A 14,715-nucleotide genomic window follows, 5' to 3' on the forward strand; every position below is an offset into this window, starting at 1 on the left:
ATTCAATCATTATAGGAAAGCTTTCACAAAGTTTATTACAATAATGTTAAATACAGCTTTTCCATTGGTCCTTAACCAGAACAATTTTTTATGTTGGAATATAGTTTTATGAAGCTTGTCAAATGCCAATGTTCTCTTTTAGAGCAAGGAAATATCCAAATGAGTATTTAGTTATTTGAATCTTCCTTGATACCACCTGCTTCACTTCCAATTGAAATTTTCTCCTTCTTTGCTTCTTCTACTATGCCATCCCCATATTTCTGTTCTTGTACCTATAATGCATAGATTTCAATTTCTACACATCTTCCATCCTCTCACAGAACTACGAGACCTCTGATGGCAGTATGGTTTGGCCCATGAATGTAGGAATAAGAAAATGCTGGCTCTGTATTTAGGTTCCATCACATCTCTGTAGAAGGTGACCAAAGTTCTCTAATCTTCAATTTCTTCTTTTGAAATATAGAACTGATGACAGCATCTTATTTCTTATATACCTCAAAGGGGTATCATCCAAATCAAACGAGAATGCTTTGTAAACCAAAGATGCTCTAGAGCTGCAGATCTGATTTTCACTTGCCAGTTTATTATCCTTCTTTAGTTCAGATTTCTTGCCAATCAGGCCTCATTGTTGTTCAATAATAACATGATATTATTCCTAGTATAAAAGAAAAGAGAATAACAAAAACACATATCTGAATTTTCAGACAAACACAACACACAGATAGTAATTGCTACCTGTAGTGTCCTCCTTGAATAGAGAGGGCAATGATATAAATAGCCCATGTGTGCAGGAATAGTGATCCATACCATGTCAGCCCCTTCCCAAAGTCCACTGGGAAATTAGACCTTATCAGTGCCAAGCATCAATTCACAATCACCACAACGAAGTGGCAGAAGTTACTAGAATGACGCGCTCTGCTGCTGAGGCCAAGACTCTGTCACAAAGAAATGAAGAAGGATAATTATCTTGAGATTTAAGTCTGTGTAGACAGCCACCTTATATCATTTAGAACCAAAATTTTCACATTGTTAGAGTTCCCCAGTGACCATCCCCAACCACTGCCATATCATTCCTTATAGTTCACATTACTTTTAGAGCGTAAACTGGGTCTGAACTTGGAGTCTAAAGTGGAAGAAGGGCCACCACAAAATTATACTTGGTGAGTCTTGACAGCTTCAGGCAACCTGAGAAGCTGGGAGGTTTTGTCCCCCCAGGGCCCCCCTCAAAAATGACACATGTATCTCATGAAGATATCCTAGCAGGTAGCATTTGGAAATAAATAAATAAGTCTCACTTTCAAATATTGTCAGATAATAAGTATTGAGTGGCTTCAGCAACTAAAGACATTGGCCCCTTGGGGATATGTTAATCTGCTTGTGTCTGTGAGAAGGAAGAATAAACTGGCAGATAAAAGACTGAAGCTGTCACTGCCTACAGGGCAGTGATGAGTGAACATCAAGTTTCAGTTCCAATGATCATCTCAACACCTGTATGGGACTTTCACTGCCAGGACCAGGTGAGCAGGAGGGGTCCAAAGCAAAGGAAATACACAATACATGTACCTCAGGGTAGTAGTGAATTTCCATAAAGGGCACGTGGAAAAAATAGGTGCTGAGTCCTACACATGATAGACTCTCAATAAAAGTTAATGTCAAGAGGAAAGAAGCTTCTGTACCGTCCCTTATGAATTCTGGCCACAGGTTATTGCAGTACACTAGCAAATAATAATACCCCTGAGATGTGTATGCTTACCGAGAAGGGAAAGATGTTCAGATTTAAGTGAAATGCATATCCCAACACAATGTTTAATATTCAGGGTAAATAAGGTCACACCATGAAGTTACTATCATGGGGGCCAGCCTTTTGCTTATCAGTAAGGCAAGAATTCTACCTGAAGCCATTTTTACTCCATTTTTTGAAAGCTTTTTTCCTAATATTCAGTAGTTTGGTTGGTTCACAACCAAATTTTACAAATTCAAATTTTAAGAAAATAGTTGTAAGTCAATCGGATTGTAATATATCACTTGACTCTAACAGATGGGATCATTTTGAGATTTTTAACTCTTAAATATTCACTTCAAAACAGTATCTTGCCTCTATGCAATGACAGATTGACTGCCAGATACAGAAAACTACACCATATTACCAACCAAAATACAAATATTTGGGGTGTTTTTCTATACCAGGTCATATGTCTTGCAGTTTAAACAAATTATGCCATCTGATCCTTACAATAACCATATAAAGTTGGTGTTATTATTTTCACTTTATAGAAAAATTAACTGAAGCTTAGAGGATCTAAATAATAGAACCAGGATTATATAACTAGCAATGGGTAGAGCAAGAATTTGAACTCAAAGAGTCTAAACTTGGAAGACATTTATTACGTCAGTTTTCTCTTATTTAACTCATGTGATCAGACCTGACCAGATTCTGTGCTGAGTTCTAACATTACTATAAGAAGCACATAAAATGGCAATGCAGTATTACAGTGTACATCATCCCTTCATTCAGACAAGACATAATCCATCAAAATTGTTGATCAAACAGGCTCAAAAGCAAATAATTTCCAGAAACAACCTGGAAAGCTTAGTTATGAAAACTATTGTGGTAAAAATTATGAGCTATATTATTATTATTTTAACTTTTTAAATTTGGAATGGGAGAATAAAATATGCTTCACTGAAGGATTATAGCTATATGAAGGACACTCACTGGACATATCATTCAGAAGACATATTTACATTATATAGTTCTTAATTTTTCCAAGACAGGTCTAATTCCCAATAGTGTGTCATTTTGCCTCTATTTTTGTTATACTGTGAATTCTTTCATTTTGGAAACCACAACCACTCTATTTTTAAGAGTACAGTCTATTTTTAAGAGTATTCCTTAATTAAGAAATGAAATATGGTTGTGTTTATCCATATAAATATTAAATAATGTATATATATATTGATACATGCATATTGAAGCTATTCATGTCTACACTTTAGACTGCATGCAGTAAATTTTAGTTTTATACTGATTTCTATCATAAAACTAAACATGCATTTTTGGAGAAGTAAAAAAACCCGTCTTAACTCTAAGACATAATATTGTCATACTTAAGAATGCAGCAAATTACTTAAAAGCACGCATTGCAAAAATGTAATCTTATGATAAGGGGTTAATGATACTAGAAATATGTCATATATTACAAATATAAATTAGTATTTTTTTATGTTTGGAAAAATATAATGAACATCCACAGGGAAAAATAAATTGATAGCCTGAGAGAAAAGAACATAGTAGAATATACATTTCTCCAGCTTTCAAAGATTCTTGGTAGCAACATTCTTATAGAGGACCACATGTCACTGTCCTTCCTTATATCCTCAGATCAGCACTTCGTGGAAGCTGTTACCTTTAAGAAGTTATGTATATGAATCTGAACTAATAGGGAGTGGGTTACTCTTTTCCTCTGTTCCCACTACCTTCTGCACACAGAGACACAAGCACATGCACATTCACATATTTACATAAGTAATGGTAAAAAAAAAAAAAAAGAAAGAATACCTATTTGTTCTGATATATAAAAAGGGTGTATTCACAGTAAACATTCTGAAAATGTAGAAACAATAGAAAGAGAGCATTAAACATAATCCAAAATCTTAAAACCAAAGTAATTGGTGAATCTTTGCTCTCAATTTCTGTAGGCATTTGAATAGAAATACATGTTTATATCACAATTATTTTCCCACATATATTTTAAAATCCTTTTCTGGTGTATTTAATAGACCTTTGAATGACTAAGATAGAATGAAGAAAGGGATTTTATTTATTTATTCATGTATTTATTTGTATGTTTGTTTATTGTAGGAAAGATGTGATTTGTTCTAGGCAAAGAGTTAAGGACCCTTGGAGGAAAGAGTAATAGAACGTCTCGAGGTTTCACACAAGAAATGTCGCCAAAGAAAGAACATTTAAGAAAAGGAGGTAGGAGCTCTGAAACTCACCAGCTGGGAGAACATTTGTTAAAAAAAGCAAAACCTTTCTGTGTACCAAAGAGCTGTAATTAAAAATTGTTAAAATTATCAGAGGGAGAAAGAGCCCACATGTGAGATAAAAACAAGCATGCAAATAAATAAACATCCCAATTGTATACATTTTGATATTAATAGAATTGTAATACGATCATATTTAAATGCTTAGGAAGCATCACTATGAACAAAGCTAGTGGAGGTGATGGAATTCCAGCTGAGCTCTTACAAATCCTAAAAGATGATGCTGTGAAAGTGCTGCACTCAATATGCCAGCAAACTTGGAAAACTCAGTAATGGCCACAGGACTGGAAAAGGGCAGTTTTCATTCCAACTTCAAAGGAAGGCAATGCCAAAGAATGCTCAAACTACTGCACAATTGCACTTATTTCACATGCTAGAAAAGTAATGCTCAAAATTCTTCAAGCCAGGCTTCAACAATACATGGAGAGTGAACTTCCAGATGTTCAAGTTAGATTTAGAAAAGGCAGAAGAACCAGAGATCAAATTGCCAACATCTGCTGGATCACTGAAAAAGCAAGAGAGTTCCAGAAAAGCATTTATTTCTGCTTCATTGACTATGCCAAAGCCTTTGACTATGTGGATCACAACAAACTGTGGAAAATTCTGAAAGAGATGGGAATACCAGACCACCTGACGTGCCTCTTGAGAAACCTGTATACAGGTCAGGAAGTAACAGTTAGAACTGGACATGAAACAACAGACTGGCTCCAAATAGGAAAAGGAGGACATCGAGGCTGTATATTGTCACCCTTTTTATTTAACTTATATGCAGAGTACATCATGAGAAACGCTGGGCTGGAAGAAGCACAAGTGGGAATCAAGATTGCTGGGAGAAATATCAATAACCTCAGATATGCACATGACACCAGCCTTATGGCAGAAAGTGAAGAGATAAAGAGCCTCTTGATGAAAGTGAAAGAGGAGAGTGAAAAAGTTGGCTTAAAGCTCAACATTTGGCAAACTAAGATCATGACATCCAGTCCCATCACTTCATGGCAAATAGATGGGGAAACAATGGAAACAATAGCAGACTTTGTTTTTTTGGCTCCAAAATCACTGCAGATGGTGACAGCAGCCATGAAATTAAAAGACACTTGCTTCTTGGAAGAAGTTATGACCAACCTAGACAGCATATTACAAAGCAGAGACATTACTTTACCAAAAAAGCTCTGTCTAGTCAAGGCTATGGTTTTTCCAGTAGTCATATATGGACGTGAGAGTTGGACTATAAAGAAAGCTGAGTGCCAAAAAATTGATGCTTTTGAACTGTGGTGTTGGAGAAGACTCTTGAGAGTCCCTTGGACTGTAAGGAGATCCAATCAGTCCATCCTGAAGGAAATCAGTCCGGAATATTCCTTGGAAGGACTGATGTTGAAGCTGAAACTCCAATATTTTGGCCACCTGATGTGAAGAGCTGACTCCTTGGAAAAGACCCTGATGCTGAGAAAGATTGAAGGTGGGAGGATAAGGGGACAGCAGAGGATGAAATGGTTGGATGGAATCACCGACTCAATGGAGATGAGTTTGTGTAAACTCCAGGAGTTGGTGATGGACAGGGAAGCCCGGCATGCTGCAGTCCAAGGGGTCGCAAAGAAATGGACACAATTGAACGACTGAACTGAACTGAAAATTTAAATTAGTTAAATTTCACCTCAGTGCTCCTCTACTTTGTGGTTGGACTTGTATTTGTAAATGAATATCTTTTTGGTAATTTAACTATGTCAGTTCTATTGTAGTAACTTCCGTTTTTAAAGAAAATGCTGAATTTATTAATACATCTTTCTGTGCTGCTTTTAGTTCCCAAACAAAAATCAGTACATTATTGCAGCAATATTTGGCTGCCCCAAGAACTTAAAACAAGGGAAGTAAGATTGGTCTCCAGGTCCTAAGCTATGAAATAAGTACATGAGCACAATCAATGTGTATGTTAGTTGCTCAGTCATGTACAGGTCTTTTCGGTCCCATAGACTGTAGCCTTGTAGTCCATCAGACTCCTCTACCCATGGAATTCTCCAGGCAAGAATACTAGAGTGGGTTGCCATTCCTTTCTCCAGGGGATTTTCCCTACCCAGGGATCGAACACAGATCTCCCAAATTGCATGTGAATTCTTTACTTTTGGAGTTACCTGGGAAGCATAATCAATGCACAGACATATTAAAGAACTGGAATGAGTCCAGAGCTAGTATGGCCAGAATAACAGACAGATGCAGATTAATTCAGCCAAAAAAAATAAAGAGAGAGAGAGAGAATGAAAGAAAGAAACAGTCAGCAATAGAGTCTTAGGTAAAGGAGGGGCTAACTAGAAATGTTCATCTAAATTCACCTGTGATGGAGAGTAACCTGGCTCAGTGGTGTGACATACTCCTCCTCATGTCAGAAATATTGACATTTTCTGTTCTTCTATTCATTGATTAAGTTTTTGATTATAGGTTGACTTCCCATGAAGTACTGTTAAAATCAGAGGCTGAAGTGCTCAGAGTACAGATTTATCCAGACAGTTTGGCAATTATTTCACTTGTCAGTTATATTGACAGATTAGAGAGTACATATTCAGAATGTATACACTTGTATCTGTTTCTTCCAAGGCTAAGGGCCATATCTTACACAAGGCTGTTAGTTACATATATGTTGTCTAATAATACATAATGTGTGATCCGTGACTTCTCTTGGCCACTCAGAGTTGATATCTCTGTGGCAGCAGCACAACAGCTCCACACCCCTCTATCTGCAAGTCCATACAAATAGGTTTCCACACCACTGTGGTCAGCCTGGGCTCAGTGAATGGAGTGGCAAAAGAATAAGAAAACAAGATAAAAGTGGATTCAGTGGAGACTGGACTCTCAAAAGGTAGCAGTCATATGTAATAAATGAACCAAAAGGAATTCCCTGAAGAATCCAGTGGACAGGACTCCACGCTTTCAATGCCAAGAGCACTTTAGATTCCTGGTTGGGGAACTAAGACCCCATAAGCTGTAGGATGTGACCCCCAAAAAAAAATTGAAAGAAAGAAAAAAATGACCAAAGCCTAGATAAACAGTATAAGATTGCACAAATGTGATAAGAATACATAGTATCAATGCTCACTTACATTGCACAAGCAAGCAAAGAATAAAGAAAATGAAAAGAAATTCTGCTTCTGTTTGAGAGAACAGGAAAGAAATGTCTAACATACCCACATCTCTGCAATTAGGGAAAAAACTAATGATCATTTTGGGCAGAAAGGACACTTGTGATGACAGTATCCTAAGGCAAAAGGTTCCATGATAGCCCTGATTTTCAAAAACCTTTTTGAACCTTCTAATTAGATGATGCTTCATTATGTTCAACATGCCTTTTTCTATAATTTAATTGAGTAGAGTATGTGGATCCTAATTCATTAAGAGCATTCCTCTGGCAATTTCATATCTTATTATTATTCAAGTAAAATGCATTTTTTAACCAGAAAAGTTCTTAAGATAATTTACCAATATCCATTTCTCTATAAAATCTATTTCCATATAATGATATTTGTCCTGTTCTATAGCATAAGGCTTTGCTAACCTCAAATGTTATCATTTAACAAGTATTTATTTAACACTTGCTATGTACATGGGTATGATGACCCTGATTTACAATTCCTGGGGCACCACCAAATAGCATGTTGGTGAAGCTGATAGTATTCTCTGCTGAAAGCTCTGGGTGAAAAAACCTGGGAGAGGGGGGGCCTGAGCCCTGCTCAAGAGATTGTAGCTCTCAAATCTCCACGATACCTGCTATATATAAAATAGAAAACCAACAAAGAGCTACCTACTGTATAAAATGGGAAACTATACTCAAATACATAAAAACTGGATCACTCTGCTGTATGCTTAAAACTAACAAACATAGTAAAACAACTATGTTTCAAAACTCTTTTATAAGAAAACTCCATGATAAGCTAGTTTACTGTAATGTGTGTTTGTCTCCCACCAAAGTTTGTATGTTGGAATCCTAACCCTCAATATGATGGTCTTAGAAGATGGAGACTTTGGGAGGTAATTGTCATGGTGGTAGAACATTTGTGAATGGAAATAACACCCTTATTAAAGAGCAATCCTACTCCTCTTTAGGAATCATCACTACGAATAAAGGTAGTGGAGATGATGGAATTCCAGTTGAGCTATTTCAAATCTTAAAAGATAATGCTGTGAAAGTACTACACTCAATATGCCAGCAAATTTGGAAAATTCAGCAATGGCCACAAGACTGGAAAAGTTCAGTTTTCATTCCAATCCCAAAAAAAGGCAATGCCAAAGAATGTTCAAACTACCATACAACTACATTCATCTCACACACTAATAAAGTAATGCTCAAAATTCTCCAAGCCAGGATTCAGCAATATGTAAACTGTGAACTTACAGATGTTCAAGCTAGATTTTGAAAAGGCAGAGGAACCAGAGATCAAATTGCCAACATCCACTGGATCATTGAAACAACAAGGAACTTCCAGAAAAACTTCTGCTTTATTGACTACACCAAAGCCTTTGACTGTGTGGATCTCAACAAACTGTAGAAAATTCTTCAGGAGATGGGAATACCAGACCACCTGACCTGCCTCTTGAGAAATATGTATGCAGGTCAGGAAGCAACAGTTAGAACTGGACCTGGAACAACGAACTGGTTCCAAATCGGGAAAGGAGTACATCAAGAGTGTATATTGTCACCCTGCTTATTTAACTTATATGCAGAGTACATCATGAAAAATGCTGGGCTGGATGAAGCACAAGCTGAAATCAAGATTGCTGGGAGAAATATCAATAACCTCAGATATGCAGATGACACCACCCTTATGGCAGAAAATGAAGAACTAAAGAGCCACTTAATGAAAGTGAAAGAGGAGAGTAAAAAACCTGGCTTAAAGCTCAACATTCAGAAAACTAAGATCATGGCATCTGGTCCCATCATTTCATGGCAAATAGATGGGGAAACAGTGGAAACAGTGACAGACTTTATTTTTGGGGGCTTCAAAATCACTGCAGATGGTGACTGCAGCCATGAAATTAAAAGACGCTTACTCCTTGGAAGAAAAGTTATCACCAACCTAGACACCATATTAAATAGCAGAGACATTACTTTTCCGACAAAGGTCCATCTATTCAAGGCTATGGTTTTTCCATTAGTCACATACGTATGTGAGAGTTGGATCATAAAGAAAACCGAGTGCCGAAGAATTGATGCTTTTGACCTCTGGTGTTTAGAAGACTCTTGAGAGCCCGTTGGACAGCAAGGAGATCAAGCCAGTCCATCCTAAAGGAAATCAGTCCTGAATATTCATTGGAAGGACTGATGTTGAAGCTGATGCTCCAAAAATTTGGCCACCTCATTGAAGAACTGACTCATTGGCAAAGACCCTGATGCTGGGAAAGATTGAAGGCCAGAGGAAAAGCAGATGAAAAAGGATGAGATGGTTGGATGGCATCACTGACTCAATGGACATGAGTTTGAGTAAATTCCAGGAGCTGGTGATGAACAGAGATGCCTGGTGTGCTGCGGTCCATGGGGTCTCAGAGTTGGACACAATTGAGCGACTGAGCTGAACTGAACTGAACTCCTCCCACTACATGAGGACATAGTAAAAAGGCCATTTGCAGTTTGGAAAGTACACACTCACCATACACTGAGTGTGTCACCACCTTGCTCTTGAACATTCCAGTTTTCAATTCTATGAGAAATAAGTTTCTATTGTTTAAAAGCCACCCAACCTATGATGTTTTTGCTATAGTCATATGAACTTAAACAGTTCTTTTGAAAGGGCCACTGCCAATTGTCTGATTGGAGTGTGAAGGAAGTAACATCACCTCTCTCTACATAATATATGAGCTTCTTAAAGGACCTATAATGTACCAAGACCTTTGCAACTGTCATAGGAATGTTCTGTCTTTCTTGAGTTGTAAGTGGCACAGGTTTTTGACTTTTAACCATATTTGGAGTTCAGATATATCCAGACTTGTCTCCTGAATTGGATAACACTAAGGGAAATTGAATTGGTATAAAAGATGATGCAGATTCTGTGTAAATGCATCAGTGAAGGAGAAAGGGGCTGAAACATAGTGGGAGCAGTGTGTCCAGGGAGCACCGCCGGGGTGATCCTTTTGGAAAGAGGCTTTGCCATCACTTCTGAGCAACCAGGTTTACTAATCAAGGGCACTACTTTTACTAGGAATAAGTGTTTTTATCAGGTGTGCTTTGTCAAGAAAGAGATTGAGATTATAGCTAGGATACTCCCTTCTCTCTTCTTAACCCTGGCTACTAGAAAAAGAAGGAACCTGTCTTAGGATGGAACTGAGACAACCTAAAACCCACACTCTGTTATCTGAAGCCTAGAGCTACGGAGTCACATGTTTGTACCAGTCCTGGGCTTGCTAATTCTCAGGTGTTTTGTTCTCTTTTATGTTTCAGTAATGATATTTTCTCTTTTTCTTGCTCCAGCCTATGGAGCTTGTTTCTGATGTAACACTTCTGTAATACATTCCTTGAATTAAATTCTATTTTAGGTACTAAGGAATTTCTGTTTCTCTACTTAGATGCTAACTTGATCCTATTTCAGATGAATATGCTCTCTGCTGGAGGCAAGTAAAGCCTCAATATCCTAAGACTTGGGATATTACTATATATATTCAACAATTCAGATGGCAAATGAAACCTGGGCCATCCTCGTTGTAGCACTATATAATTCAAGAGCAAGGGAGATTTATAATTCCCTTAAGTAGATATCCTGGGGCTTTCCTGGGGGTTCAGATGGTAAAGAATTTGCCTGCAATGGGGGAGACCCAGTTTCGATCCCTGGGTCTGGAAGGTCTCCCAGAGGAGGAAATGGTCACCCATTCCAGTATTCTTGCCTGGAGTATCCAAAGGACAGAGGATCCTAGTAGACTATAGTCCATGGGGGTCACAAAGAGTTGGACATGACTGAGTCACTCTAACACACGAAGTAATTATTATAGATCTTTTAATATATTAACAACTTTGTATATGGCCAGGACAGGAACTTCAATACTATTAATTTTTGTTGTTTATTTTTGGCTCCTACTATTTCTGGGTCTTGATGTTTTGAAAAGTGAAGACGATCTTGAGAAGTTTTAAAACTAATAAAATTCCATTTCAATGTCCACCATTTTGTTTATGATGGTGATTAAAACAATATATAGTCCTTTTATTCAAGAAAACATAGAAATTTGATGCAATAAAATTGGATTACAGTTATATTATAAAGACAATATGCTAACAGACACTACATGTACAAAACTTCAAGGTATTCTGATATGGTAGAGGCATCTCTCATAGCAAATATACTTGGATACATTCCACAAAAACTTACATAGATTTAATTCAAACCATTAGTAGAAAGAAACTGAGATTTGTTCTGTTAATTACGAAGATATCCATCTCAATGTAAGTGGAAACTTTGAATTTGTTTGCCTGTTTTCTCTTTTCCTTGAAAATTTTTTAAACATCAAAAATAGTCTTCAAGAGCTACATTAATCATTGACTTTTCACTGGGGAAATGCAAGGGGAATAGCTCAATTTTAGGATGTTTCTCCAACTTTAGAAAAATCAAGTATGCGACTTCAAAGAGCTAACAGTTAAAAATAAAATGTCCTAAGGAGGCTACCTTATAGATGGGCAGAGCTCTCGAGTTTTTGAGATTCAGTTCAGCGAAGTATCCACATGTTAGAATAACCTCTAACTTGTCTGAGTATGTTGCAACTATAAATTGAATCTGAAAATATCCTCAGGATATTCATTTTGAAACTTGTCTACTTCTAGACTCTCTTTTTCAAATCTAAAGAGTAGAAAAACATCACTCTTCATCGTCTTCCACTCTCTAGGTTCTGAGGAGGTCATGTTAAACTATTTAAACCAAGTACTGCTAATTTTAGTGTTTAGGAATGTGATCCATGTGTCATATCTAGATGGATAGGTGTTTGGAGAAGTAAGAAGGAGAGAAACTAAGTCTAAATATAAAATAAGACCCAAATACATGCTTATTAATTAAATATTATATTCTAAGAGATAGAAGGAAGAAAAGAACAGTGTGACAGGTGATAGGGATTTAATGGGAAAAATTGTAAATGAGTTGTTTTTGCTATAATGTGTTTTGTATTATATTTTATAGCAAGTTTTAGACAAATAGTTCTAGAAGGGAAAATGAATCTGAACCTGCTTTTAGGTTTCCATCTATTTCTTAAAAAAATTGAAAATATTTTTAAAATAAAATGAAGATAAGAAAGTGCAAGCAGTTTTTTCAATAAACCATAATAATTATAGATTTTGTTATCAGTTTTCCTGATCTTGTTTAAAAAAATCTTTTTTTAATCTTTAAACACATTCTGTCTTAGAGAAATACAGTTGTTATAAATTTTCACATAAAGCAAGGTTGCTTTTGGGATTAAAAAATAACAGGTGCTCACATTAAAACTCTCAAGTCTATGTTTCAAAATTCTACTTCACAGGTAAGAAAATGTCTGAAAATTATTGGGGGTAAAAGCATGTGACCCACTTTGGAAAACAGAATAGCAAGCATAAAGTGTATTCTTTAAAATAAAAATAGATTAGGAAAAGATAAAAAAAAGTGCAATGCTTTATATTTTGGGCTTTAGCATATCAAAATGGTAGCAGGGATAATGAGAAATAAATATACATAATCTAAGCTTTAACTAAGTCATTTTATCAAAAATCATAAAACACTTTTAGAGAAGAAAAGGAATGCACAAAATCTGTATTTTTCTGTCTAAATAATGTTTAGAAATGTTTCCAATAAGAAATAAAGCTCTTGACTATGTTTAATACATCTGTGAGAGAAAAGTAAAACAAATTAATTTTGTAAGGAGAAGGCTGATGGATTTAGTAGACATTTTTCCATACAAGCTTTGAAAATTATTTAGATATGGGCAATTTTATCACTGACTTTTTCAGGAAAAGATTGGAAGGCCTATTAGACAGTTTGCTATAAACTTTGTTAATTACTTAAAATGGAACTATTTGAATTCCAAGAGAATGAAGTATGTAGGAGAGAATGTCTTGTCCTATAAAATTATACCTCTGCCTTCTGCAGATACTGGTATCCTTTAACAATTGAGTGAAAATTCTAGTTTAGTCATGCTTCATGTGTATTGCAACTTCCTTCTTTTCTCTCAGAACAATTATCTAGTAAACATTACTAGGCCTGACACAAGGCACCTAAACAAAAGCATTTCTACTTGCTGAGCAAGATTATCAGCCATTGGTAGCCTGCATGGGGCTTTTTACAAGTGAATTTCACCCTTCCAGATGGAGGACCTGTGATCACAGGTTCACCACTGCTTAGAGGGCAGGGGCTGGATTTCAACTACCATTTGTCCTCAGCTGACTACCCTGATGCAAAAGATCAAGTCTGGGATCCAGAGTGGTATTAGTCAGTTTAGTTGCCCAGTGGTGTCCAACTCTTTGCAACCCCATGGACTGCAGCACACCGTGCTTCCCTGTCCACCACCAACTCCTGGAGCTGGCTCAAACTCATGTCCATTGAGTCAGCGATGCCATCTAACCATCTCAAGATCTGCTGCCCCCTTCTCCTCTTGTGTTCAATCTTTTCCAGCATCAGTTTTTTTCCAATGAGTCAGTTCTTTGCATCAAGTGACCGAAGTATTGGAGCTTCAGCTTCAGCATCAGTCCTTCCAAGGAATATTCAGGACTGGTTTCCTTTAGGATTGACTGGTTTGATCTCTTTGCAGTCTAAGGGACTTTCAAGAGAATTCTACAACACCACAGTTCAAAAGCATCAATTTTTCGTCACTCAGCTTTCTTTATGGTCCAACTCTCACATCCATATGTGACTACTGGAAACACCATAGCTTTGACTTGATGGACGTTTGTTGGCAAAGTAATGTTTCTGTTTTTTAATATGCTGTCTAGCTTTGTCATAGCTTTTCTTCAAAGAAACGAGTGTCTTTTAATTTCATGGCTACAATCACCAACTGCAGTGATTTTGGAGCCCAAGAAAATAAAATCTGTCATGGTTTCCATTGTTTCCCCATCTATTTGCCATGAAGTGATGGGACCAGATGCTAGGATCTTCATTTTTTGAATGTTGAGTTTTAAGCCAAATTTTTCACTCTCCTCTTTCACTTTCATAAAGAGGCTCTTTAGTTCCTCTTCACTTTCTGCCATAAGGGTGGTGTCATATGTATATCTGAGGTTATTGATATTTCTCCCAGCAGTCTTTACAGCTTGTGCTTCATCCAGTTCAACATTTCACATAATGTACTCTGTGTATTAATTAAATAAGAAGGGTGACAGTATACAGCCTTGATTTAGTCCTTTCTCAATTTGGAACCAGTCTATTGTTCCATGTCCAGTGCTAACTTTTGCTTCTTTACCTGCATACAGATTTCTCAGGAGGCAGGTAGGTGGTCTGGTATTTCCAACTCTTTAAGAACTTTCCACAGTTTGTTGTGATCCACACAAAGACTTTGGCATAGTCAATAAAGCAGAAATAAATGTTTCTCTGGAACTCTCTTGTGTTTTAAATGATCCAATGGATGTTGGATCAGTAGAGGGAGAAGGCTAAAAACTGTTTGTTATCTTATTGGTGGACTCTGAGACTCTTCTACCAACAACAATTTCCTAGAAAAGATGGTTAAGTTTGTTGTAGAGTCAGGTATGAGAGT

The sequence above is a fragment of the Bos mutus genome, chromosome 24, assembly GCF_027580195.1.
Source record: "Bos mutus isolate GX-2022 chromosome 24, NWIPB_WYAK_1.1, whole genome shotgun sequence".
NCBI classification, from domain to species: Eukaryota; Metazoa; Chordata; class Mammalia; order Artiodactyla; family Bovidae; genus Bos; species Bos mutus.